The sequence below is a fragment of the Mustela nivalis genome, assembly GCF_964662115.1.
Source record: "Mustela nivalis genome assembly, chromosome: 2".
NCBI classification, from domain to species: domain Eukaryota; kingdom Metazoa; phylum Chordata; class Mammalia; order Carnivora; family Mustelidae; genus Mustela; species Mustela nivalis.
In genome coordinates this window covers 8,153,120-8,180,315 of record NC_139021.1, presented here as the reverse complement: position 1 = coordinate 8,180,315, position 27,196 = coordinate 8,153,120, and the positions used below count along the sequence as shown (strand labels likewise).

Here is a 27,196-nt window from a genome sequence, read left to right as displayed (position 1 = left end):
AGGGGGGGGTGCAAGGCGCCAGCTCTTGCTTTGTCCTCAGCCAGCCTCCTGCTCCCTCATCAGTCTGAGCGGGGCAGCCTAAGGGATTGGAATAGGGACCAGAGACAGCCAGAGGAAGGAGGATGAATTTGGCCGGTGTCGTGCCTGGGCAGGGCAATGGGAGGAGGGGCGAAGACGTGCCATAACAGAGAAATGTCTGAATTGTTATTTTAGTTCTTTTTAAATTGTGGCAAAATATATCTATCATAAAATGCCACCATCATAACCATTTTTAAGTGTCCCGTTGAGTGGTAATCAGTACGTTTACACTGTTGGGCAAACATCCTCCTCCTCCACCTCCAGAACCCTTTTTGTCTTGCAAAACTGAAACCCTCTTCCCATCAAAAAACAACTCCCCATGCCTCTCTCCCCCACAGCCCTTGGCAACCACCATTGTATTTTCTGTTTCTATGAAGTTGATTCCTCTAAGTACCTCATATAAATGGAACCCTACAGTATTTGTCATTTTGTGGCTGGTTTACTCACTCAGCATAATATCCTCAAGTTTCAGCCATGTCCTAGCCTGTGTCAGGCTTTCCTGTTTTTTTCTAAAGACTGAATAATGGGCCATTGTGTGTCTACTTCACATGTTGTTTATCCATTCGTCTGTCGATGGGCACATAGGTTGTTTCCACCTTTGGGCTATTGTGAATAATGCTGCTACAAACATGGGCGTGCAAAATCTGTTTGTCCTTGTCTTCAGTTCTTTTGTATATAGACCCAGAAAGGGAAATTATGGATCAAATGGTAATTATGTGTTTAACGTTTTGAGGGGCCATCATATTTTTTTTTCCACAGCAGCTGCACCATTTTCCATTTCCACCCATAGGGCACAAGGGTTCTCTCCCATGGCTCTGCATCCTTGCCAACACCTGTTATTTTGTTATCACTTTTTTTTTTATGATGGCCACCCTAATGGGTGTGGGGTATCGGGCTCTGAGGCATGGAGAGAGAAGACTGTGAGGGGGCGGGGCACCTGGGTGGCTCAGTGGGTTAAGCCTCTGCCTTCAGCTCAGGTCATGATCTCAGGGTCCTGGGATGGAGCCCCCGGGTGGGGCTCTCTGCTCAGCGGGGAGCCTGCATCCCTCCCTCTCTCTGCCTGCCTCTCTGCCTACTTGTAATCTCTCTCTGTGTGTCAAATAAATAAATAAAATCTTAAAAAAAAAAAAAAGACTGTGAGGGGGCAGGAGCAGATTTAATGTGCGCTGTTTTATTCTGGTCCAGTACTCCCAGGCCTCCGCTCTGGTGCAGGTGCAAGAGAGCAGAGAAACAGCCACGGGTTGTGTGGGGAGAAGGGGTAAGAATTCTGGCATCAAGATCTGAGTCAGGATGGTTACTAGAATCTGACATTCTGGCTTTTTGGTCTTCTTCTATACTTGGATTCACCCCATCACTGAAACCACAGTCTAGAAGGGCACCAGAATCAAGCGCCTGTTCTAAAGGGCGTGTCCTGATACGGCCGATCATGTTTTTAGCAGCAGTGGTTTCAGGAACACTGTTCCAGGGCTTCTGTAGCTGCTTCCTTGACACCACCGTACAGGTAGTACAGGTGGGACTACTAAGCCCACTGAGAGCCCCGCACCACAGTAAGCAAAAGGCCCAGCCAGAGTACCGCCCCGGCAACAATGGTCACCTCTCTTGGCATCCAGAAGCAGAGGGTTAGGCCCCGGAGGGTGGAGAGAGCCCAGTGCAGGTTGTCCAAAGACACAAAAGCAAGTCCTAAGGCCCACTGGCCCTGGCTTTCCTACCCGTTATCAAGAGCCAGGCAACAGGGTGAATTAGAATCGCTCTCTGCCCCGTAAACTTGCAGTCCGGCCACATATACGCACACAGTCACAACCACAAGGTTGCTCCCACGTGCAGTGAGCACCGATGGAAAGCAAAGAAGAGCTGTGCTGCACAGCCTGGGGATGAGGTCAGGGACGGTCAAACACAGGGACATGGAGCTTGGTGAGAAGAGCAGAATAGAAGCATTACAGAAAAGTATAGACCACAGCGTCGGCCACGTGCCCGGGCTCGAGAAGACCACTGCTGCCGATGCCGGTGGCGATGAGGTCCGCCAGCCCAGAGCTCCCCAGAGCTCCCCTGCACAGCTCTCTTCTTCTTGGATGCTCAAAGTTTATTCAAGCAAAGCCACTGTTGCTCCAAAGATGATCAGCCTTGTCACGACACGCTTTCTAGAACAGTGATGCCCCATAGGAAGATACTGTGAGTGACATGTGTGGTCTTTCCTGGCAGCTACATTTAAAAAATGAAAAGAACCAGGTGCAGTCCATTTCCGTATTTTACTTAACCCAAAGTACCTCCAAACCGTATCATTTCAACATACAGTCAGTATGAATACTACTCATGAGACAGTCTATATCCTTTCTTTCCTATTAAGTCTGCAGCCCCCAGGGTGCACCATACTCTGGGAGTATATCTCAGGTCAGATGTTTGGTCTCTACTCAAAATGCTTCATCCATATTCGAGTTCATGTTCATGAGATGCGGTCTCATAAAATTTGCAGTTGAAAAATCAGACGTGTATACCCAGTGGCTCCAAACATCTTCAAATGTTTTCCAACAATGACGTACTAATGTAAAAATATATTACTCTGTTTTAGTTTTTAAGTTTAAATTTAAATTATTTAAAATGAATGGAACTTAAAAATGCAGTTTCTCCCTCATACTGGCGCTATTTCGAGCACTCACTGGCCACATGTGGCCAGTAGCTACTCCTTGCCAAGCACCGCTTTGGAGCCCCAGGACATCCTTCTGAATGGTGCTCAGTGGGGCTCAAATTCTTTCTTGAGGTTGGTTTTAAATTCTTCAAAAAACACTCCCAACTCCCTGAGAGCCCTGCCATTTGCAGGGAGATCGTGGAGATTGATAAAGAGCTTAAGTTCTGGCTGGAGACTGAAGACACTTCAGAAGAGTCGCTTTTTGGCATGGTTCCTGGCTGGGATTGCCTTTGTGGTCCTAAAACCTAACCTAAAATGCATCTGAGTCAGAGGCTAACAGGCTTGCTTTCCAAATCCCTATGCCCAACTCAGGTCGCAGGACAGCGAGTGTGACCCGTGCACAGAGACACCAAAATCTCAGCAGTACTCACGAGTGCCGAGGCTCGGGAAACAAGACAGGCTGGGTGAGCACCTCGTTAGGGCTGTGGAACCCCTCCCAGGCTATGCCGTCCCTCTGTGGCCAGACCCTGGCCACACTATCCACCCAGGCCACACAATGGCTAAGGCAGGGCCAAGCATTTCAGCTAGGGGTAGTCCCATCACCTCCTCTTGGGAGCCTGGCCTCATAGCCTGCTTTTTCTTTAGCTCATTCTCAACCAAGTCTGAAAATGACTTACAGGTAAATAGCATCTTTAACTAGCATTGTATCCAGCGATGGCCTCAGCAGGTGCACACGTTGAATCCTACTGACAAAGATTTGGGGCCATTGAATGCAAGGAGGTCCCCATTACCCACACAAATTCTCCAATTTGAAAGATTTCTTCCATGAACTTGATCAGGTCATCTGAGGATTACACGGGACAAGATATGGTAAGTCTCAACCCCAGCTCACGCATGGAATGGTGGGTAGTCCCTGGAGCCTTAGGAGCCTCTCCTCTTCTCTCCTGGCTATTCCCTTCCCCTTAGCTTCCATTCAGTCATTGAAGGCAACTTTTTAAAAATCACCCCATTCATGCAGGTCCAGGCTGGGAAATAGTGTTTCTGAGATTCATGAGTCTAGTTACGTTGCTTCCTACTGAGTCACCTATTTTAACCAAGACAGATACACGAACACATATGTATAAATACGTGTCTTCATAGTAGCCGCTCTTTTATCAGTTCAAATGTTTCTCTCCGTGTTACTCCACTAAGCCACTGCAGGGGGAAAGGACCTGCATTTGAATGCATGGATCTGCCTTTGGAACCCTAAGTCTCCCCTGAGTTCCCTATTTGTCTTTGGGCGAGTCACTTGACTCTTTTGAGTCTCAATGTCCTCATCTCTACTATCTGCTTCCAGGGCAGTTTTGAAGTTTAAATGAGACAACTCGGGCACACGTTCCTGTAACCCCTGAAAAAAAGCGCTCAGTAAATACAGTGCTGGTGAGCCTTGTTTTTAGCCAGTCCTTCCTGCATGTTTCAAATGCTCTTTTCCATTGTGCAAATTGAAGTCCGGAGCGGGGATGTTTGCTGTGGGCTCCAACGTCACATGCTTGCTTTGGAATCCCAGCTGCTTGAAGACTAGCAGAGACCTTCACACCCCCGCAGGGTGCTGGAGCAGTATACTCAGGGAGCGCTGGAACCTGTCGGCAAGGGGAGGAGAACTCCTTGGAGGAGGTGCCTTCTCAGGGGAGATCTCAGAAAATCAGTGAGTTGAGGAGGTAAGGAAATGAAATTGTGTCTTAGGCCACAGGGAAAATAAGCAAAATGACCAAAGGAAGGAAAACACAGCATTTGCAAAGGACAGAAAGAAATGTAGCCTGGGTAGAGTGTGTGTGTGTGTCTATGTGTGTGTGTGTGTGTGTGTATGCATACACGCATCGGCGTGGGTGGTCACTGGAGAGGTAGGATCCTTGTCAGTTAGCAGCAGAGGCATGTGTGAAACTGAGCTTTCCTGTTTCTCTAAAGTTTGCTGGCTGTTTGGCTTTTGGAAACTCCCTTAACTATTTTAAACTTCTGTTTCCTTATTTCAACATTGGACTTGATGATTTCCAAAATGGCTTTGGACTCTAATCTTCCATGTAGGAGAGAGCTCCGCTTTCTGTCTCTTCTGAGGAATACACTGGGGACTGCTGTTTCCAGAAATGCTTGGGATCTCCAGTGTGGTTGACCAAACCATGACCAAGGAGTTAGACAGTCTAGACCAAACTGACACGCTCCATGTGTCTCTGATACTTGCTGGGCCATCATCCCTCATCTGTCTTGGCAAGGCCACATGGGTTAAAATGCCACTTTTGCAGCTACAGAAAGGAATCCTTCATTCCACAGGGTCAATGTAGAGTGTCCTGGGGCCCGGCTGCTGGTCCGATTTCTGCCTAGGACTAAGGTTTCCAAAGGGACTGTGGTAAGCATGGGTGAGTGAGTCACTCCCTCTACCATGCGAGCCAAGGGATAAAGAAAGGGGCTGCTCTCCAACCACGCAGAGCAGGAAAGAGTACAGGGAAAAAGAAGCAACAGAGCCCTGGCAAGAGGTAGAGTCCCCCTTGTTCTTTCTGGACCTCCTTCTCTCTTCTGGTAGAGTGCTTTGCTTTTTCTAGAATCCTCCCCTTTCCTTTTTGCCTTGTCAATGGCTCCCAGGGGATTATCCCATCTCTTAACACCCCAGTCCAAAGCCAGTCAGCCTGGTCAGAGGGGTTGGTTTGAAGTTGGCCGAAGACATTTCCTGGAACTGATGGAAGAAAAGTGTCTGTTTTCTCTTCTGGGATTGCTCAGAGGCGGATGCTTGAGAAGGAGCTGTCAGAGAGGAATTCCAGCTGAGAAAGGAGAGAACTGAGTCCTGATGACCTGTGCAAGACCCTGGAGCTTGCCATCCCTGAGTCTTGTATGACCAGTAGATCGTGATTGCCCTCCTGACTGGGGATATTTTAAGGGGGAAAAAGGCCAGGTCTGTTTCTTGCAGCAGAAAGGGCTCTGACTAATCCAAGGGGGCACGAGATCGCCTAAGCTATTCAAATAGGGATAATTACAATAATGTTGGTAATAACCCTCCTCTGAGCTCCTGATGGCACCTCGCAAATATTGACTCTTTCTCTCCTACCAACTCACAAGAGAGATGCAATTATCACCATTCTATAGCTGTGATTACTATGTTTCTGTTATGTTGAGTGATGTGGCCAAGGTCAAATTGCTTGTAAGTTCTGGTACAGGGATCCAAGCCCGCTTCTGCTTATACGGAATTCTATGGGCTTGTCACTCTATCAAATGGTCTACTCCTGCAGGGAGAAGCTGAATAAACATGGAGAAAGGAAGATAGAGAACACAGTTTGTTTGGATACCCAAAATCATGGAAAGGTTTCCCCATCAAAGACACAAACATCTAGCAAAGAGATTATTGTTGCAGGAAGAACAAGGTCGAGAGGCAACAACAAGAAAACCAGTACTACTTGCAAAAGGCACTCTCCTAAATAGAAGGAACGTTTCTTTTTCACTTGCCATGCTGTTAAGGTCTTTCCCCTGTTTTGGTGAGTAGAATAGAAACAAAGAGAAACTGATCTGTTACAAAGATACAATCTTACAGAGCCCAAGGTTCGGGATTTAGCTGATTTCCAGAGAAGGTTTAAAAGTGGAAACCAACAGGACTTCAGGCTTCTAGGTCTTATTTTTACTCTTATCTGCTTGCCTCTTTTAACTATGTCTGCCTCTGTAGGCAGCTTCCCCTCATCTGTGGTCTGGGGGGCAGATTCTGGTTGTCCCAGGACTTCCTGATTGTCCTGTCTCGGCTCCCACTTTCAGCCACTTGCAGGTTTATCGTAAGAGCTGAAGGGTTTGGAGGAGGAAGGTGTCCACCCTGGTACCTTCAATCCCGATCACCACTGGAGGGACGTGGAGAGCAAAGCAACCCCAAGACACACCAGTTAGCTGCCCACATGGGACTGTGACAGGATTACAGGGTTCTTGTCTCACAGAGTGGAAGAATGCATCGCACGGACACAAAAGGTGACATGAAGTGAAAGTTTGCTAAGTGAAGGTGAGAGCAGAAAGGAAAGAAAAAAATCTCTCTGTAGTGAGAAGAGTCACAGATGAGTTGCCACTGAAGATTTTTTCAAGCTGGTCTTTTATCAAAAACTTGGCCAGGGAGCTTGTGGCCTTGAGATTCTTATGCCATCTTGGTCTGAGCAAGGACTATTGATAACACCCTTATTGATAACACCCTTAATGACTTATTTCTTAAAAAAAAAAAATAAAGATTTTATTTATTTATTTGACACAGAGAGAGAGAGACAGCAAGAGAGGGAACACAAGTGGGAGAGGGAGAAGCAGGCTTCCCATGGTCTAGAGAGCCCGATGTGGGACTTGATCCCAAGACCCCAAGATCATGACCTGAGCTGAAGGCAGCTGTTTAAGGACTGAGCCACCCAGGCACCAAATGACTTACTTCTTTAAAGATTGGTCATTTTCTGTGATTAGATTATAGCCACCGAAGAAAAATGCTTCCTAACATCTGGGGCTTAGGGTGTTCTGATCTATTCCCTTCTCTCTTGTTCACCCTGGCTTTGTGCTTCTGCCTGCCAGGAAGAGTTTCAGAGTCTAGTCAGGGGCCACCTACCTCTGTCTGTACCATAACCCTTTCCTTACTCAAGAGGGCTCTGTGATGTACTGCCCAGATGTCCTCCCTCGGGAACTGAAAACCTATCATTTGAGCTGCTATCAGCCCCCTTCTGCCATTGCCACACCTCAGGTCAGGCCACATTTATGGGGAAGGGGTCCTCATCCCCCAACAGGGACATCTCTGTAAGTCCCTCTGGGCTCCAGTGGTCCTAGTTGGCTGCTTAGGCCTGTTCTGTCTTGAATCACAGCTGAACTACTTCTTCGAAACCATGTGTCCTTTGTTTCTAGCCTGGGAAAAGATCATTCTTGAATAAACTTCCTTCATTCAGGGGCACCTGGGTGGCTCAGTAGGTTAAACCTCTGTCTTTGGCTCAGGTCATGATATCATGGGATTGAACCCCGAGTCAGGCTCTCTGCTCATCGGGGAGTCTGCTTCCCCCTCTCTCTCTGCCTGCCTCTCTGCCTACTTGTGATCTCTCTTTCTCTGTTAAATAAATAAATAAAATCTTTAAAAAACAAAAAAACTTCATGCATTCAAATTTTGCTGTGAATCTGCTTTCTGGAGAACCCATCCCATGGCCGTTGGTTCTAAGGATTGCCTAAGAAAGAAGCCACGAAGATGAGACTCCAGAACCGTATACACCCCTGCTTATGCGGGGGTGAAGACCCCATTCCTGGGAGTTGGTGAGGCATAGAACATTAGTTCATCTTCCCCGGCTGGTGGGCGGGCCAGTCAGTGGAAGCCGGGGAAAGGGATGCTTTAGCTGGTGTAACATACCAGATGCTTTCCAAAAGAGTAAATATCAGGGCGGCGGAATGGAGTGGCTCTTGTTTAGTGCAGTTGGTACTCAGGGAGATGGAAATAAAATATGAGAGTGATTAATGGGCAAGTAAGGGCTAAGTGTGCAATACAGGGACCTCCTGGTTAGCTGCAAGTCCTGCAGCAAGAGGATAGAGAAAACAGAGAACTTAATTATCAGAATGCTCGAACTCCGAAGAACCACTACCCCACATAGGCAGGTTTGCTTTGCCAAGGTCCTCTGACTCCAGCTGGGAAACATCAGGGCGGATCCATGCCCTCAACCTTGACACTCCAGATTCTGCTGGAGCTCTGGGCCCCTCGTACTTATTAAGGACTAGCATTCTCCCTCTCGCCTGAAGAGGATGTGGAGGCCTTGACTCTGCAAGGGAACACCAGCTGCCCTCAGGAACTGCATCTTCTTCTCCCCCTCCCCTAGCGGCTATATGGGGTCATCAGAAGCTTTTGCTGGAATGTATCTACTCCCTTCGCTAAATCCTGCTTTCCTCCCTCTGTTTCATAGGTATGGATAAGAGCAGTCCCCCCGACACCCTAATTTTTATTTCAACGTTTATGGCCAGGATGGCTCCCCCTGCTACAGGCACCAGCCCTCTTGGTGGGGAAGAGATCCCAGAGTTGAGTTGCTGGATACCTGCTCCATGGAAGAGCAAATTGTTCGCTTTAAGGAAATCGGTGGTGCTACCAAGTTTCAGACCCAGATATGTCTATCTTCAAATCCATTCTCCTTCCTCCTCCCCCTCCTCTTCCTCCTCCTCCTCTTCTTCCGCCTTCTCGTCCTCCTCCTTCTCCTTTTTTTGCATCTTATTGTGTTTTCCCATTTAGTACATATTTTTATAATTGGTTGGACACAAGTCTAAATTTGCAGGCAGAGAAAAAAACGGAGCTGATAGATATGAACTATAACATGTAGTTGGAAGCAGTTGGAGACTGTGCAGAGGAGGATGAGCTAAGTGTCTGTGAATCATCCATTTGCTTTTTGATTTATTCATTTAACAAATTTTTATTAAGCCTTTATAGTATACCAGGCCCTAGACTGGGTTCTAGGGATACAGCAGGAATAAAGATTAGATTCTGATTCCAAAATTTATGGTCCAGCATAAGAAATGACATGCAAACCATTAAGTCCAATAAATCATTGAAAGGCAGATAAAGAATGGTTAAAGCTTCCATTTACAACCTATGAGAGTCACGAGGCACCATTTCCTGAAGACACGGGCCTGCGGGGCTGCTGTGCCCCCTAGGGTCAGTAAAATTCTGGCATTATCTGGAATGGAACTGGCAAGAAGACTGAGAACCCGCCTTTCCCTTTACAACTGATCCTGGTGGGAGTCCAAAGACGGCAAGAGTCCTGAATTCCATATTTGAAAAGTGATAACTCGTGCTTTTTTTGTGATGGCAACGGACAGGAGTGGCTTCATGGCCACGCTGAGGCAAAGCAAAATCGGCAACCTTTCCACTTGAACTTCTCTAACTGGTGATGCTTTCCCTTGTCAAGGACGATGAGAGGCAAGACCCCTCCACTCAACACTGTTGTGTGGGATGCTGATAAGACACAAAGATGCGATGCACAAAGGAAGGGGGTGAAGCACGAAGAAGGGATTCCCTTTTCTTTCCTTCCTTTTGCCCGGCACTGGTTACCATCGTGCCCAGCAGTCCAGAGCTGCCGTCCTACTCAGTGGGCACATACCAGAGCTTCCTACAGTAAGAAGTTAATGGGAGAAGGGCGAAGCTGTCGTCAGGTTAACACAGCAGAGAAGAGAATGATTGTAGATGGACCAGGAGGGTGAGGGGGGGACAGTTAATAACCAACCAACAAATGAGCACTGTTGTTTTCCCCTAAAAATAGAAATCAGAGTATGCTATTAAGTGGCTTTTGGTAGGAGAACAGATTAATTTGGACAGAAAACGGCCAAGAGGGTTTATTATCAAAAGCTGTAATGGTAGGAAAGGGGAAATTTGGGGAGTCAGAATCCAGGCTTTACTTCTTGCTCTATGCCAGTATCCCGCCCAGGGCTTGGCGCAGAGTAAGAGCTTAGGACATGCTCTAAATAAACAAATTCATGACTGACTGAAGGCACAGACACTTAGCTCATTGTCTTATACATCGTGTTCCAGTTGTTTCCAGCTATGTGTGTAACTTTCATAATCTCTCAGCAACTGGTATTTATCACCTGGGTTTTCTCTTCCTGCAAATTGAGGCCAACAGATTGATTAGGGAAATATGTACTAAATAGAAAACATAGCAGGATGTAAGAGGAAGCAGGATTGCGTTAAAGATGGATGGATCTGGGTCTCGAAATTGGTGGCAGCAGCAAGACTAGGTAAATGATGAGGTATTCCAACCCTGTGCCCTACTTCGTACCATTGAGGTTAGGACTAATTTACATCATGTGTATGTAGATTTTCACCTCATTCCAGAGAGCTACAGGGGGTGAGGGAAGGCAGATTTTAAATGTGTTTGGACTCGTAAGATCATGTTGTTCAGACATTGGTTGTAGGACTTTCTTTGCCCACAAAAGTCTAAAGAAATTAGGAAAACAGAACGCTCCCCCAACAGACCACGTTGTCGGAAGGTAGGAGCTATGTCTTTGTCTCTTTAGACTCTCAGTGCCTGGGAGGTAAGAGATTCCCGTTAAATGTTCGCCTTTTAACTTAGTGACTCTGTTTACTTGCCTATGATGTTGCTGACCTTGTGAGTTTCAGGAGGATAAGAGTAATCCAAGTCAGGTGACCCAGGGTTCCGGACTCTGTTGCAGGGTTCCTGTGTCACAGAGCTGAAGAATGATCTTGCGGACAAGAGGGTGAAGTCAAGTGAAAGTTTATCATGCGAAGGTGAGAACAGAGAGGAGGGCTCTCAAGCGTAAAAGGGGCCGAACGCACTGCCACTGAGGATGTTTATGGTGAGTCTTTTTTTTTTTTTTAAGATTTTTATTTATTTATTTGATAGAGATCACAAGTAGGCAGAGAGGCAGGCAGAGAGGAGGAAGCAGGCCCCCCACTGAGCAGGACCCTGGGAACATGACCTGAGCCCAAGGCAGAGGCTTTAACCCACTGAGCCACCCAGGTGCCCCAACAACAGTCTTTTTTTTTTTTTTTTCTTTTCAGCGTAACAGTATTCATTGTTTTTGCACCACACGGAGTGCTTCATGCAACCCGTGCCCTCTCTAATACCCACCACCTGGTTCCCCCAACCTCCCAACCCCCGCCCCTTCAAAACCCTCAGATTGTTTTTCAGAGTCCATAGTCTCTCATGGTTCACCTCCCCTTCCAATTTCCCTCAACTCCCTTCTCCTCTCCATCTCCCCTTGTCCTCCATGTTATTTGTTATGCTCCACAGATAAGTGAAACCATATGTTAATTGAGTCTCTCTGCTTGACTTATTTCACTCAGCATAATCTCTTCCAGTCCCGTCCATGTTGCTAGAAAAGTTGGGTATTCGTCCTTTCTGATGGAGGCATAATACTCCATAGTGTATATGGACCACATCTTCCTTATCCATTCGTCTGTTGAAGGGCATCTTGGTTCTTTCCACAGTTTGGCGACCGTGGCCATTGCTGCTATAAACATTGGGATACAGATGGCCCTTCTTTTCACGACATCTGTATCTTTGAGGTAAATACCCAGTAGTGCAATTTCAGGGTCAGAGGGAAGCTCTATTTTTAATTTCTTGAGGAATCTCGACACTGTTCTCCAAAATGCATCAGTCTTTTATAGGAAACGGACCAGGAAACTTGGTAAATATCTTGTCTATAACTTTTAAGACAAAGAGGTGCATTTGTAAATATTATGAAAATATCTTGTCTATCTTTAGAATGAACAAGGTCGATTTGTTATGTTCCCTTCTGTCTGGCTAATATCTTGTCTGTGACATTTCTCCATATCTGGGATTTCTGTGAGCCTGGTTACATGGTCCCGTATTAGTCTCTCCCTCCCTAGCCTCGCCTGTCCCTTATCCAGCCAACAGAGGGTCTTGACGTATTATAACCACGTGTTATGGGCTGAACCCTGCCCACCCCTGTGCCAAATTCGTATGTTGAAACCCTAACCCGCAGGACCTCACAATGGGACTCTATTTGGTATAAGGGTCTTTGAAGAGAGGCATGGAAGGAAAATAAAGGTCTTCAGGGTCTTCAGAGTGCCACCAGACACCCGCATGCAGAGAACACAGAGAAATGGCCATCCACAGGCCAGGGAGAGGGGCCTTAGAAGAAACCAACGTTGCGGTCCCCTTAGTCTTGGACTTCCAGCCTCCAGAGCTTTGGGAAAGGAATCTCTGTTATTTAAACCACACAGTCTGTGGCATTTTCTTATGGCGGCCCTGGGATCAGTATGGTTATAACCTTAGGGATGGGAAGAGCTTGCCCCAGCCCCATCAGAGCAGGCTTATTATGTCTTTTATGTTTTTCTAAGAGCTCTGATCTTTCTCACGTTTTTAATGATCTTTTTCTGTACCTAGCTTTTTCCTTTTGTAAATGCCACTTCAGCAGTGGGATTAAGATGTCATTAAAAACAATCCAGATTGTAGCACGTGAACACACATATGCTGAGTCTGTCCTCTCCTTCTTGAAACCCTCTGCCCAGTCAGATGGATGGAGTCCTGCCACTTGCAGCTGAGACCTGCGGGGTCAGTGCTCACTCTCTGGCTCAGAGAGACAGGGCAGGAAGGTCAGGAAGCAGCCACAACAAAGCAAGAGGGCAGGGCAGGGCCTACAAGGACCCAGTGCACCATGCCACAGTGGGCTTCTGAGACCTGTTCATTCAAACTTGAGAAGCAAGGAGCTCACTAACATGCAGATCAGATGCTGAGTCCAGCCCCCCACCATTTCCCTCTACAAATATTTCCTTATCAGAGGAAAAGTAAAAACCATCTGTCATCTACATGAGAGAAAAAGCACACACACCCAGTAATCACATACAGCCTCTGGGATTCCTGGATCCCCTGAAGCTCAGCTGGGTCCCGGGAGAGGCAGAACCCTGGGTGGGGGGACCGCTCCCCCATGCCGTGAGCCAAGGGTCCTGGCATGGGGGAGTGGCCACATCACAAAGGGTCGGGGCAAAGCCTCAAGACATGGTTCCTCCTCCATGTTCTTCCTCGGGGAGAAACAGACCAGGTACATTCACAAGACCACTCCCAAAGATATTTCATGAGTGAACAGGTTTAAGGTCCATTCCATTTTAAAAAATATGTTTCTTTAGGTGTCATTTGCATACCATGAAGTTCTTCTGATTTAAGCACATCGTTCAGAGTTTTTTTTGTTTTTGTTTTTTGTTTTTGTAGTATTATGCAACCATGGTGGATAACCTTATCATCTCAAAGAGAAACTGCATGGCCGTGAGCAGTCACTCCCCACCCTATTTTTTTTTGTTTGTTTGTTTTTGTTTTTGTTTTTGTAGTATTATGCAACCATGGTGGATAACCTTATCATCTCAAAGAGAAACTGCATGGCCGTGAGCAGTCACTCCCCACCCTATCTCCAGCCTGGGTAACACTCAGTGTGTCTGGGGATGTCCTTTCTCTGGATATTTCCAATGAATGGAATCAGACAATATGTAGTCTTTTGTGTTTGACTCCCTTCATTAGCCTGATGGGGTTTTTATTAAGATTTTATTTTTAATGTCTTCCATGTTATTCCTATGCTCCACCAGTAAGTGAAACCATGTGATAACTGACTTTCTCTGCTTGACTTATTTCACACAGCATAGTCTCCTCCAGACCCGTCCCTGTTGATACAATAGTTGGGTATGGTTTCACTTACTTGGGGAGCATAAGGAATAACACGGAGGACATGGGGAGATGGAGAAGAGAAGGGAGTTGTGGGAAATCAGAAGGGGAGACGAACCATGAGAGACTGTGGACTCTGAGACACAAACCGAGGATTTTGGAGGGGATGCGGTGGGAGGTTGGGTGAGCCTGGCTATTTAGAAGGGCACGGATTGCATGGAGCACTGGGTGTGGTGCATAAACAATGAATCTTGGAACACTGAAAAAAATAGAATAAAATTTTTAAAAATGCTTAAAGATGTTTTTCAATAAATCAAATATTGATATAACACCTTTAAAAAAGTGGGATTAAAAAAGAAAAAAAAAGGATTTTGTTTTTAAGTAATCTCTATGCTCAACATGGGGCTCAAATTCATGATGGTGAGCTCAAATACTGCAAGCACCCCCAACTGAGGCAGCCAGGGGCCCCTGCGTGGTGTCTTTGAGGCTTATTCATGGTGTAGTATGTGTTACTACTTTGTTCAATTATTTTATTGTCAAATTATATCCCTAGGGTGGGTAGAATGATAAGGTTACAGTTTGTGCATGTGTGTGCGTGCGTGTGTGTGCGTGCGTGTGTGTGTGTGTGTGTGTAAGGAGTTGGGACCATGTGGGCAGAGCAGGGGTGGGTTGTTATATCCCAAGTTATTTCAGTGTCTATGGCTGAGGTGACCCGTATGCTGGGGCTCGAAGTTAGCCGGGAGGGCAGGGAAGGTAGTGGATGATTCTGTCTGTCTCAGAGTCAAGGCTAGGCCAGAGCAGTCTGTTTTCTCCTCCTTCCCAAGTCCTTATCAGCACATTTCCTCTGAAAATAAGAGGGATTTTCCAGTTGTTTGGATTATAGGACTTTGGGAGCTTCTGCACTACAGAGCTGATTTCTTCTGTGCTTGACCACCTGAATTCAAAAGCTTGGTGCCCCCCTTCTCACCTCAGTCTGGAGGGTGGGCTGCCTCTTGATGCTCTGTCCCATGAGGGAAGGTCTGGGGGTTGAGATGGGAGGAAGCTCGGTGAGGAACTGCTTTGTGAAACACCTGCAAACCCCCTCTCACCCCATCGGCGACCCAGACCTGGGTCCAGTTCTGACCTGAGCTGGAGAACCAAGGTGGTTCCTAGAGCTTTGCTGACATCAGGAGCCCATCCCAAAGAGACCATCCTACAGGCTTGTAGACAACCACGTGACGTGTTCAGCCAAGCTCGTTAACATCTTGAAGGGCTTGGGGTGTTTGGGTGGCTTAGTGGGCTAAAGCCTCTGCCTTCAGCTCAGGTCATGATCCCAGGGTCCTGGGATTGAGCCCTGCATTGGGCTTTCTGCTCAGCAGGGAACCTGCTTCCTCCTCTCTCTCTCTCTGCCTGCCTCTATCTGTCAAATAAATAAATAAAATCTTTTAAAAAATAAAATAAAATCCTGAAGGGCTGTCATATGGGAGGATAGGCTTATTCATAAGGAAGCAGAAGGGCCAGACAAGGACAAGCATGTGTGTTATAATGTAGGACAACACAAGGGGAACTTTGGCAGGAGACAAGTCACCCAGGAAGGGGCTAGAGATTTGGCCAGAGCACCTGGCCCAGCAGGTTATTTAGATCCCAATTAAGATTTTAGACGGAATCCTGGTCATGTCTGTTGAAAAAGCTCAGCCTGGGCTGGTGCCGTAGGCTGGTTGGTTTGTGGTTGGTGCCATAGGGTGGTTGGGGCCAATTTCTTTTTGGTGACCATAAGCCTTGTGCCATTTCCCAAAGCTCTGGGCTTTAGGGCGGAATGACTGGGGTTAAGTAGTAAGAAGGGAGTTTGTCTGTGAGTCATGCCCACGTCTTCTGACGTGCTCATCTCTGTTAGCCCCAGTAAGCCCCCCTGAACCTTCCTGCTCTTCCCGAGAGAGTGCAGTGGTTCCTGCATCTAAGAGGGCCAGGGAACCTGCCTCGCAATCGCTTTGATAAGATCCTTTATGAATAGCAATGACTTCCACATTATGATTTTTACATTCCACTTTAATAAGGATCATGTAGTTGTGGGCAATTTTGAATGAGATGGTCTTGTCTTCTGACTGCAGTAAGTCTTCTGGCAACAGCTGTGCTGTTTCCTGGCTCTTTACCATATTAAATTAATTTTTTCCCCACTTCATCTCCTAACCTCCTTGGGCAGCAACCCAGATGGATGGATCAAAAACTTACAGAATTTCTGGCTCTCCAAAGGTCTTAGAAACTCCTCAACAGAGTACAGAAATCCTGGAAACAGCAGGACAGACCTCTGGATGGTCCAGTCTCTGCTTGATCTCTGTCGGGATGGTCTCCCTGTTTGGGCAGCAGGCCGTTCTTACATTGAGTAGCTCCGAGGAAGTTCCTCCCTGCATTGAGCAGAGTGGAGTGCACAAGGCAAAGAGGTTCTGGAGACAGAGATGTGGGTTCAGTCTGATTGCAACGGTTTATTTTAATGTGTCAGCTTGACTCAGATAAGAGACACCCAGACAGACAGCTGGCAAAACACTATTTCTGGGTGTATTTGCGGGTGTGTTTCTGGAAGAGATTAGTATTTGCATTGGTAGCATGAGCATGGAAGATTGCCCTCACCAGTGTGGGTGGAAGACATCTAATCTGCCAGGGCGTGAAGAGAACAAAAGGTGGGGAAAGGGTAGCTTTGCTCTCCGCTTAAGTTGCGACATCTACCTACTCCTGACCTTGAACATTGATGTTCTTGGTTCTCAGGCCTTTGGACTCAGACTGGAACTACAGCACTGGCTTTCCTGGGCTTGTAGCTTGCAGCTTGCAGACTCGGGGATTTCTCAGGCTCCATACCTCATAATCCCTTAAAATTTCTCTCTCTCTTTCTCTCTCTCTCTCTCTCTATATATATGGGTCTCCTATTGGTTCTGTTTTTCTGGAAAACCCTGGTTAATACACTGGCTATGTCAGCTTCTTGGTGCATAGCATTAATCATTAGTTAATTTCTCTGAGTTTCAGGCTTATTGTTGGCAAAATATATGTAATAATACTAATCACACATGCTAGGGAGTCTTCGCTGCGGTAGTGCTTGAAAGTGCTGTGGCTGGGACAGGTGTTTAACAAGCTAAAATTATATTTATCAGCCATATTGATATAGGGCACATACTAGAGTTCAGCACATTCAAGACCTATTCCAGATCACTTCAAACGTGCCTTTACAGTAAAGGCTGGACAAAGCTCAAATAAATTTTTAAAAAATCTACATTACCTAAATTCTCTTGCATCCAGGTTTCTGCCTTGGTCCAAGGTCTGCAAGGATTTGGAGAAACAGTGAGGCAGTGGAGGTGGCAACCTTGTGCAGGGTAACTGGTTTTTCCTGGTGGTGGCAGTGAGGGTGTCGGGTCTCCTGGAGCAGTCCTGGTGGTCTTCCTAGCCTCTGGTTCCACAGCACCATGGGACCTAAGTGGAGCTCCAGGGTGAGGTGTCTCCTGGGGACTGAGGCAAGGTGGGTCTTTCTCTGGCTATTGTTCCTAGACACATAGATTTCAAATCTGATTCTCTAGTCCTTCTGGAGATGTTGAAAGCTAAATCTTTAATACATCTTACTGTGAAAATTAGTTGGAGCTCATCGTTTTTCATTTTTTGAATCTGTAGCCTAGAACCTTGATCAACACAATTTTTGATGACAATTCTAGCTGCTATTCAAAATGCTATTTAGAGATCACAGAATTCATCTGTTTATAGACAGTCAGCAATGGAAGGCCTCACAGAGTTCATTAATATAGGCACCTTATTGTACAGAGAGGGAACTGAAGACAAGTATGGGGCCGTAACCCTCCCAGAATCCCTCATTGTATATTGTATATCAAGTGTTTGTTCCCACTGCACCAAGCTGTGTACTCAGTTATCATATTTGTCATTTCATGTAAATCCCTACCAGAGTCTCAAAGGATGGACATGATCATCATCCCTTTAGGGAGGGAAGGGAGAGTCAGAGAGCTTAGAAACCAGCCCCAGAAGACAAACAGTATGCGGCAGGGCTGGGACTTCAGCACGGATCCAGCTCCAAAGCCCATTCTTTGAACCTACACACTTTGCCACCTCCTATGACCTGGCTTCTAATCCCTCCCCTCCATCACCCAAAATAACTGATCTGACTTAAATAGGAAAGAGAAACGATGCAAAATGGAAATGGTGCCGAATCTGCATCTGGCTAGAGCACCATTCATGGATGGTTGCAGAACAGCAAGTAGAGGCATGTGACAGATCTCTGTGTGTGGCCGGGGACAATGGCCAAAAGGTGGAGAAGGAAGAGGAGCCCAGATCATGCAAGACGCCGTAGGTCAGGTAAAGTGCTCTGTTGTCCAATCCCAGCCACCAGCCAAATATCACACCCAAAAGAGACACCCAGGCACTTGGTGTGTACTTGTCCCTGCTCCAGCTTTCCGCGCCTTCATCCTTCCCCCGCCAAATTCCCTCTTGGTGCTTTATCCCTTTAAATCTACCTAGCAGAGTGGTTTCAGGGGCATTTCACTGAGGTCTGATTGTGAGAAGCAGAGGACTGCTGTAGACCTAGACATCACCCCTATCCCATGATGTCACACAAACAGAACACGGCTCCAGGCCAGAGTCCATGCAGCTTGTATAGCATCAGACCATTTGGTGGTCTGAGCACCCCATGATTTAGGAGTCATCAGCCCCTTTCATAGGGAAGAGAGGCCTAAGGAGACTGGGTAAAATCTCCAGGGCTTCTCTGAGTCTTGGTGACACAGCAAAAATCTTGAGAGTTTTGACGCCGGTGTTGGTGTGCCCACTGGGATGGGAGGCGGTTCTGCCATCCTCATCCTTGGCCTTGGCCAGACTCTTCTGGAACCCAGGCAAAGTCCTGCTAGACTGGATGTCCCAGGAGGATCCAGGACTGGTTTTGGGCTTGTTTCTTCTTGAGTCTCTGAGCCTCCCCATGTTGTCAGACAGCCTTTAGGGCATGAAGTCTCCTGGTTGCTGGTACTAGATGGTTGGCTGGTAAGAGAGAGCAGAGCCAGAAGGCTTACTAGAACCTAGCCTTGCTTCTTCTTCATTCTTTAGTTTACTTAACTGTAAAATGTGGAGGTTGGATAGTCTGATTCAGCTCTGACTGCTCATGAGTCTACGGTCTTAGAAATGGAAGGCTGAAGAAATCCGTAGCTAAGCCAGTTCCTGCTTCCCTAGGTCTATCACTGAGTTTCTGCCCAGTTTTTGAGCTGATAAAGGTCAGGGTCAGTGTGGTGATAGGCTTCATCTCCTGATGACTCAGAATTGGTGGATTAAGTTTGCACAGAGAGTATGTTGAAAGATTTTTGAGGCTAGCCTTGGGCTCAGGTTGAAAAGAGCTTTGTGTGTACATGATTTGGAAGTTGTAACACATATCACATAGCCAATTCTAGCCAGTGGTGCAGTAAGCTCATCAGTTGTAGAAACACTAATTTTGATTCCCATTAGCCTTGACCCAGTCCTTCCACAAGTGAACTCAAGGTCTCCCTTCATCTGCAAACCATGCTTCATGGAAAGATAAGACAGGTCTTTTCTACGAGTAAAGCAAAGCTCAGAGAGGCTGGGTGACTTGCCAAAGGCCACAGAGCTAGGACATGATGTATCCAGGACTCAAATCCAGATCTTTCCAATTCCAGTTTGTGTCCTTTCCACACATTAGTGCACTCTGCCCCTTATGTTCCTCATTGACATGTGCGGAGTTGAAAAATGTGCAAGTATGTACGCATTTTGTGAAAAAACAATCAGTGAAGGAAAATTAGCTTGAAACTATTTTAAAAAAAGATTTCTCAGTTAAAGATAATACTCTTGATATGAAAATGAAAATCATAGAAACAGTTACAGGAATACTTGTAGGGTCCTTTAATATTTGTTCTTGACTTTGAAAGGGAACAGCTCTTGAGAGCTGCTCTAGGTGTTTGAAAAGGTGACCTCGGGCCTTTCCTGAGATTAGCGCAAAGTAGATGGGGATAAAGTGTTTTCATTAAGGCTATTAGAGCTGGCAGGGGAAGCGAACTCTGGGCCACTCCAGCCATAAGCCTCCAGGTATTTGAGGGCTACAGAGCCTTACAGCAGAGGAAGGGTTAAATTTGTCTCGCACTACAAAGCAGAAAAACCCTACAGGAGATCTGGCAATGAGTTCATCCTCCTCTGATCTATTTTGACATTGCATATGACCTATTATTTTTTTAAAAGATTTTATTTATTTGATAGAGATCACAAGTAGGCAGAGAGGCAGGCAGAGAGGGAGGAAGGGAAGCAAGCTCCCTGCCAAGCAAAGAGCCCGATTCGGGGCTTGATCCCAGGACCCTGGAATCATGACCTGAGCCGAAGGCAGAGGCTTTAACCCACTGAGCCACCCAGGTGCCCCTGAACTATTATTTTTATTCCTTCCCAATATCTAATATATAATGTATCACATGGAGAAATGGAAAGCAAGTAGAGATGAGAAGGGTGTTAGACATGGCCCAAGAGTTCATGGCCCTTAAACTAGACCCTTCAACAGCCCTGCTCTTGAAGATACATTAGCTGGGCCTCTATTTTCAGCTATGGCCTGGATATGACAGGTGACCCACCTGAGAGTGGAGGGGCCATGGGTGCTGGGTTAGGGTTACTTGACTCTATTCTGTGGAGAACAGAGGATGGGCCGTGTCAAGGTCACACTGTACACATGCTGTTCTAGCTAAGGGCAGAGTGCGGACAGAAGAGGACAAGCCTGGAGGAGGGAGATCGTCAAGAAGCCAATGGAAAAATGTCTGACTTCAACTCAACTGTCTTAAAAGGGCAGGGATCATGCCTGACTTGTCCATCCCCATAGCTCTTGGGCTCAGAACAATCTTTGCCTCCTAGTAGGCCCACAGTAAACATGGGTTCAAGGATCAGATAACATAGTTTCAGTAATTTTTTTCCCCAATGAACACATTGCATTTCAAGCAGAGCCTTGATAGAGGGATCTGAGAGAAGAGGTTGGATTTGAGAAATAAGGGATAAAAGTTGAGAGAGCTTGGTAATTGAAAGAATTAGAGTGTGAAGTCAGAAAGGAGTCTGAGATATCCCCAGCCTTCTGGCCTGGGGGCTGGGGGGCTCTCACTCAGTGAGATGGGGACCAATTGGGGGAGATGATGTTGGCTCAGGATGATGTTGAGATGCCTGTGGACACACAACTGGGGATGTCTTAGAAGTGATCCCCTGAGCAGCTGGTCTATCCCCTCAGCATTGGCCCTTTTCACTGCTGTCCCCTCTAGACCAGAAGCCTTCCTTTCCCTTCGTCCAGTTAACTCTTCCTTCCTTTGGACCCAGGACAACCTCACTTTTACAGGGGAGCCTTTCCTGGATCTGGGTTGGCTAGTTGGGTTGGTTGGCATCAGACCCTAAGCACTTTCCTTCCAGCCATTGCTCTCAATTGGCAATGGCCCCCATGATTAGGATTAATAAGTTAATGTCTGTGACCCCTCTAGAGGGTCAGCTTCATAAGAGTCAGGACAATGTCTCTTTCTTGTCCCCAGTGAATTCCGACTGATAAGAACCATGCCTGGTATAGAGCAGATGCTCAACAAATGAGTGGAGGATGAATGAATAAATGCTCTTATAAGTGAATGAGTGCACAGATGAATGAGTGTCAGGGCTCTATCTCTCAACACCTGGTATGATTCTAGTCACTGTGAGGCAGGTTTCTAGAGGAGAGACATGAGTTCCTGGGTTTGAACTCATGTGTCTGCCATATGGTAGGTTCTTGGTAAATAATTACTGAAGTATTTTTGGCTTTCCTTAACATCTTTCTGTCATCAGATAAGAAACACAACATTGGGGTGGTCTTGATTTTCTTGCTTATCAAGATGAAAATAAGGACATCTATCTCAGCTTCTTTTTTAAAAAATGAGAGTTCGATGGGATAACTTGTATCAAAAATATTGAATATAGGCTTATTGTCATCTACCGGGCTAACTATGGAATGAAAGTCCCCAGGACTTTACAGAGGAAAATAAGGAAGAAATGAGCACTGCCTTAAGAGGTCCGGGGTCCTTACACACACACACACACACACACACACACACACACACACACACATCCTAATCCTCCCTCCCCATTTTTCATCAACTGTCTACACCTGGTCACACTTCTAGAAAAAGACTGGCTTTCATGCTGGGAGAAGTTCACAACTATTTTCGGCTGTGAGTCAAACAGAGAAGTGTCTGAGCTTGTGAATCTGTGTGAGTGTGATCAGCTGCACCACCCACCGCTCAGCAGACGCTCAGCACATGGCCACTTCCTGCCTGTTCTCCCGACCCTGGGATGCCCACCTCTTCGCCCAGGGTTTAGCCCATAACAGGTGTTGTGTGCACATTTGAGCTAAGGATACACAAGAGAAGAAAAGAAGGGAGAGGGGTTGGTGTATGTGCTTGTGTTCTGCTCTCTTTCCAGGCACATCAGTGCCATCAGGCATGGGTTTCGGGAGAGAGGGAAGCCTGTGGAAGCTGTCAGAGTGGATTCATTGTCTGAAGCAGCCTCACACCTTTTATTTATGATAAACACCATGTGGAGCCCCCAAATGTTGGTTCAGGCGGGCTCTCTGTTGCCTGCTGTGCCAGAATGTTGATCCTGCAGCTGTTGCTAAATTACCAGGGGATCCTGCCCCCCTCCCTGCCACTTGCCAGACTCTGTTAATGGATGCAAGAATTCAGGGATCTTTCCAGCAAATTGTAAGCCATGCAACGACAACTCTAGGGTTACAGATCTCCCTCTGCAGACCACAGCTCTCTCCTGAGCCACCTCCTGGACATCTCAGCATGTACAAAATGGTCTCTTATTACTCATGAAAAGACTGTTGTGCTTAAATTGGCAAAGGTTAAAGCAAGAGGAGCGCCATCTTGACTCCTGGTGACTGTAATCATGGTATTCCTAATTAAAGGCTGCTGGCGGGAAGGCTTTCCTGGCATCTGAAAACTCCCTCTGGGATGGCTGCCCAAAGGCCAGCAGTCGGTGGCTAGAGCTCTGGGAGGAGGGCTCCCTGGGGGTTCTTGGGAGCCTTGCTCTAAAAGATTCTTTGTAGCTCCTGGTCAGCCTCAGAAAGCTGTCAGGGGAGGCCAAGGGGTTCTCAGCAGCCACACCCCTTCTGTCCCCTGGAGCCTCCAGAGGGTAAGTTGTGCTCCTTCTTCACCTTCTTCACCTTCTCTCCTGCTCACACTCGCAGGTAGTTCTGGGTGGGCATGACGTCAAGGTGAGGGCTGCAAACACACGTCCCCATGCTCAGAGCTCAGGCTGGGTTTTTGCCCTTGTTTTGGCTATTGGCTGTTTCATGGGCATTGAAGAACTGGCCACACATTCCTATACATGATTTCATTTGCTGTCTGTTTGAAGAGGTTTTTTTTTGATACACAAAAGCTTCCGGAGAGTAGTAAAAAGAAGAGATCTGGGAGTCAGAGGGCCAGGGTTGGAGTCCAAGTAGCACTTGGCTTTCTGTGGGGAGGCCACTGAGGATGGAGTCAGCCCCGTCACGCCGACTCTGCTGTCAACAAGGGAGGCACCCACATCTAGACAGGAGGCAGAAGTGAATGGTCCCTCCGCTCTTCTGGCAAAACAACTCCAGCCATAGATCAGGACATCCTCTAGAAATGCAAAAATAAAACAGGAGATTATGTGTGTGTAGTTCCTTCTATCAGGGTCTCAATGGCTGGGTTAAATGAGGTCTTAGGGACAGCTGTTTTTGTTTTTTGTTTTTTTTTTCTTTAAAGGATTTTATCTATTTATTTGACAGAGAGAGAGAGAGAGTACAAGCAGGCAGAGTAGCAGACAGAGGGAGAGGGAGAAGCAGGCTCCCCCCTGAGCAAGGATCCCAATGCGGGGCTCAATCCCAGGACCCTGGCATCATGGCCCGAGCAGAAAGCAGTCGCTTAACCAACTGAGCCACCCAGGCGCCCCTCAGGGGACAGTTCTGATTGTACTTGCCCAACAATCCCCTGCCTTTTGAACAGCAGGGTGGGAGGTCCACTTTCAAAAGTTCTAACCCCACCTTGGACATCTCATTAAGTGGTAAGATGTGCAAATGCCTTTAAGTTATATTTACTTGTTTATTTATTTTTACAATTGAGATAATTAAAATATAACATATTATTTTAAGGTGTACAGGGCAATGACTTGAACGCACACACACACACACACACACACACACACACATATATGCATATATATATATATATGGAGAGAGAGAGAGAGAAATGAGCACCACAATCAGTTTAGTTAACATCTATCCCCACCCATAGTTACAAACTTTTTTCCTTGTGATGAGAACTTTTAAGATTTATTCTCTTAGCAATTTTCAAATACACAATACATGTTGTTAACTAGTCACCATGCTGTACATTCCACTCCCAGGACTTACTTATTTTATAACTGGAAGTTCATATCTTTTAATGACCTCCACCCATATTTCATTTATTACATAACTGTATCCTAAGGCTCATGATATATAAGATATCCATATAAAGGGGCCCCTGGGTGGCTCAGTCATTAAGCATCTGCCTTCAGCTCAGGCCATGATCCCAGGGTCCTGGGATCGAGCCCCACATCGGGCTCCCTGTTCTGAGGGGGAGCCTGCTTCTCCCTCTCCCACTCCTCCTGCTTGTGTTCCCTCTCTCACTGTGTCTCTATCAAATAAATAAATAAAATATTTTTTAAGAAGAAAGACATACATATATATGCACACACATCTATCTATATATATATATTCTATGCATATACATATGATGAGCTTATATTTGGTATATGCATACCACAATACCCTGACATGTATGTATATATCTCTATATGTACATATAAGACACATGTATTATATATAAATATGTACATATATACACACATCTATACCTATAGATACACATACACATGACATATACCTAATACACACTCATATACGCATACACATGTGTAGACACACGTATACGCATGCATATGTATACACACAAACACGCACACACACATACATGTGTACACACACCTGTGCGTACACGTAGACATACACGTGCATGTGAACAGGATGTGATCAGGCGTCACAGGTGTATTTCAGGTGCTCTGAGAGGTCAGCTGGGCTCCCGGGGTCCCTCACTGTCCTTTAGACCATCCCCCGGTGGAGCCCTGAGGCTGACATCCCTACCACAACTGGCTTCTCAGCTCCGGCTCAGCCCCCGTCATCAGCCCCTGTCAGCCCCCGCTCACCTGCTGCTGCTCAGCTCGGGGCCACAGGCATTGGCGGAAGAACGGTGTGTGCCCATCTCAGTCCTCCTGACTCCAGAGACCGCACGCGGCGCGGCTAGGGTGCTGAGATTAGCAGGTGGCTCTTCCTTTTCTCCCAGGCATGACGGGCTCAGAGTAAGGCCAGGTGAGGCTGCCGTCTCTTCCCACCCCTGAGTCCCATGTGTCCAGGACCTTCTGAAACCCCTCCCTGCAATACACCTCGGCCTCCTGCTGTGTCATCCACCCTTCCCTCCAAACCCACCCAACGTCGTAGGTGTCCGCACAGGCCTTTGGATGTTTCCATCCTGACTTAACCTCTGCTACTGGTTCTCTCCCGGGGGCTTCTCGGAGGTTTCCGTGGTGCCTGGCAATCCCACCTAGCGGTGATACAGGAACGCTGGAGACCAGACTGCGAGGTACCAGGCACAGTGTGACCATACGATGACTGAAAGGTGGCAGTGTTGTCCCCGTGATATAGCTGAAGGAACAGAAGTGAATGAACGTACCTTGCACCACCCAGCTAAATAAGCAGGACCCTGGGACTCAACCCGGAGCTTGCCTGTCTAACTCAGAAGCCCATGGTCTTGTCTCTGCACAGCCTCCTGGCATAGGGGCAGAGCTGGGAGGCTCCTTCTGGGCTCCTTTGGCTCCAGGCCAGTGTCCCTTGTGGAATGCAGGTCCTCTCTGGGCTCAAACCCAAAGCTCACAAGCTCAAAGCTTGCAGGACCCAGGGAGCTGATGGTATTGGCGGCCAGAGAGACCCTAAAAGTGGGATGAGCACTGAGACACCCCCTCAGGGACACGGGGAGCCCTGACTGGCTAGAAAGCACACAGCCCACCAAAAACTAGGGCAGCTGTTCCTCAGCCCTGTCCCATAGGCTGCTGGGAGTGAAGGTCCCAGCACACACATCTATCTATCTATCTATCTATCTATCTATCTATCTATATATATATATATATATTCTATGCATATACATATGATGCTAGATCTCCTGGTGCCTTAAGGGAAATGATGCATTCGGGATTTTAAGTAAAATTTCCCAAGGGTCAGCAGCTACTTCAAGTAACATGTACATGTACATGCATATCATACCAGCCAGAAAACAAACAAACAAACAAACAAAAAAACAACCCACATATGTTCGTGGAGTCTTGCGGCAAGCCACCATTCTGCCTACTCTATAAGCCATTTTATAATTTAATGAAGGCATTTTGGGTAAATTACTTTTCCTTTGCAGATGAAGCTAAGAAACCAACCCCTAGACCTCTTATGACTAGCTTCCAATCAGGTAGTGGCAGGCAAAACCGCCAGCCTTGTTCCTGGGAAGGACTGGGGTGGGGAGCAGCCGTGGCTGAGCCGATGGTTTGCTCTACCAGCCTCTAAGGCCACAGCTGTGGGATCCAGTGCAAAATGGAAAAATGGGGTCGCTTCTCAAAAATATTTAAGAATTTCACTACCACAAGAGCAGAGCATTAAACCCAGCCCGGCTCTGCTGAGGGCTGGGCCCAATGTGGCTGTGCGGGCCCAATGTGGCTGTGCGGGTCACATACTCACGCCGCCCACCCCAGCCATCAGCATTTAATTAGTGAGCACTTGTCAAGTACCAACAGCCAGCGGGGCCGAATTTTTAGGAAATCTTTAGAGTGAATTAGAGATTGCTCCCATTTAACAGGTGAGGAAAAAGAGGCACAGACAGGTTAAGTCCCTTGCTCAGGATCGCACAGCTGGAGAGTGACAGAGCCGGATGTGACCCAGGGAGTCTGGTCCTGGAGCCTCACCTGCCATTATCCTCATCGTTGTCCTCTCCTGGACTGGAACAGGGAGCTGGGTCTGGCTGGGAGGGCGTGCCCAGAGATACCCTGGTCCAGGCACAGAGGCCGGAACCTGTACTCTTACACCCTCACCAGCCAGACCTGGGCACAGGGGTCAGGACGGGTCCTACCAGACAGGCTGCGGGAGGTCCGGAGCCCGGAGAGGAAGGGAAGAGGGTTCAAATGAGGACACTCCGGCTATTCATCTGACCGGAGGCCTCTGCAGGACTGAGAGCTCTGAGCTTTATTCTTTGATCCAAACTGTGGGTCAGAGCCGAGCAACTCTGAGGCAATTACTCACCTTACAGCTTGGGGCTGACTCAGC

At 47.1% G+C, this 27,196-nt stretch overlaps 1 long non-coding RNA gene across 1 annotated transcript; it reads left to right on the top strand.

The window, feature by feature from the left end:
* The first annotated feature begins 4,261 nt into the window (after positions 1 to 4,261).
* LOC309860427 lies at positions 4,262 to 13,461 on the top strand. The gene is made up of 3 exons (XR_014309361.1): positions 4,262 to 4,398; positions 10,862 to 10,937; positions 13,384 to 13,461. It is a non-coding gene; the product is annotated as an uncharacterized lncRNA (long non-coding RNA).
* Positions 13,462 to 27,196: the final 13,735 nt, after the last annotated feature.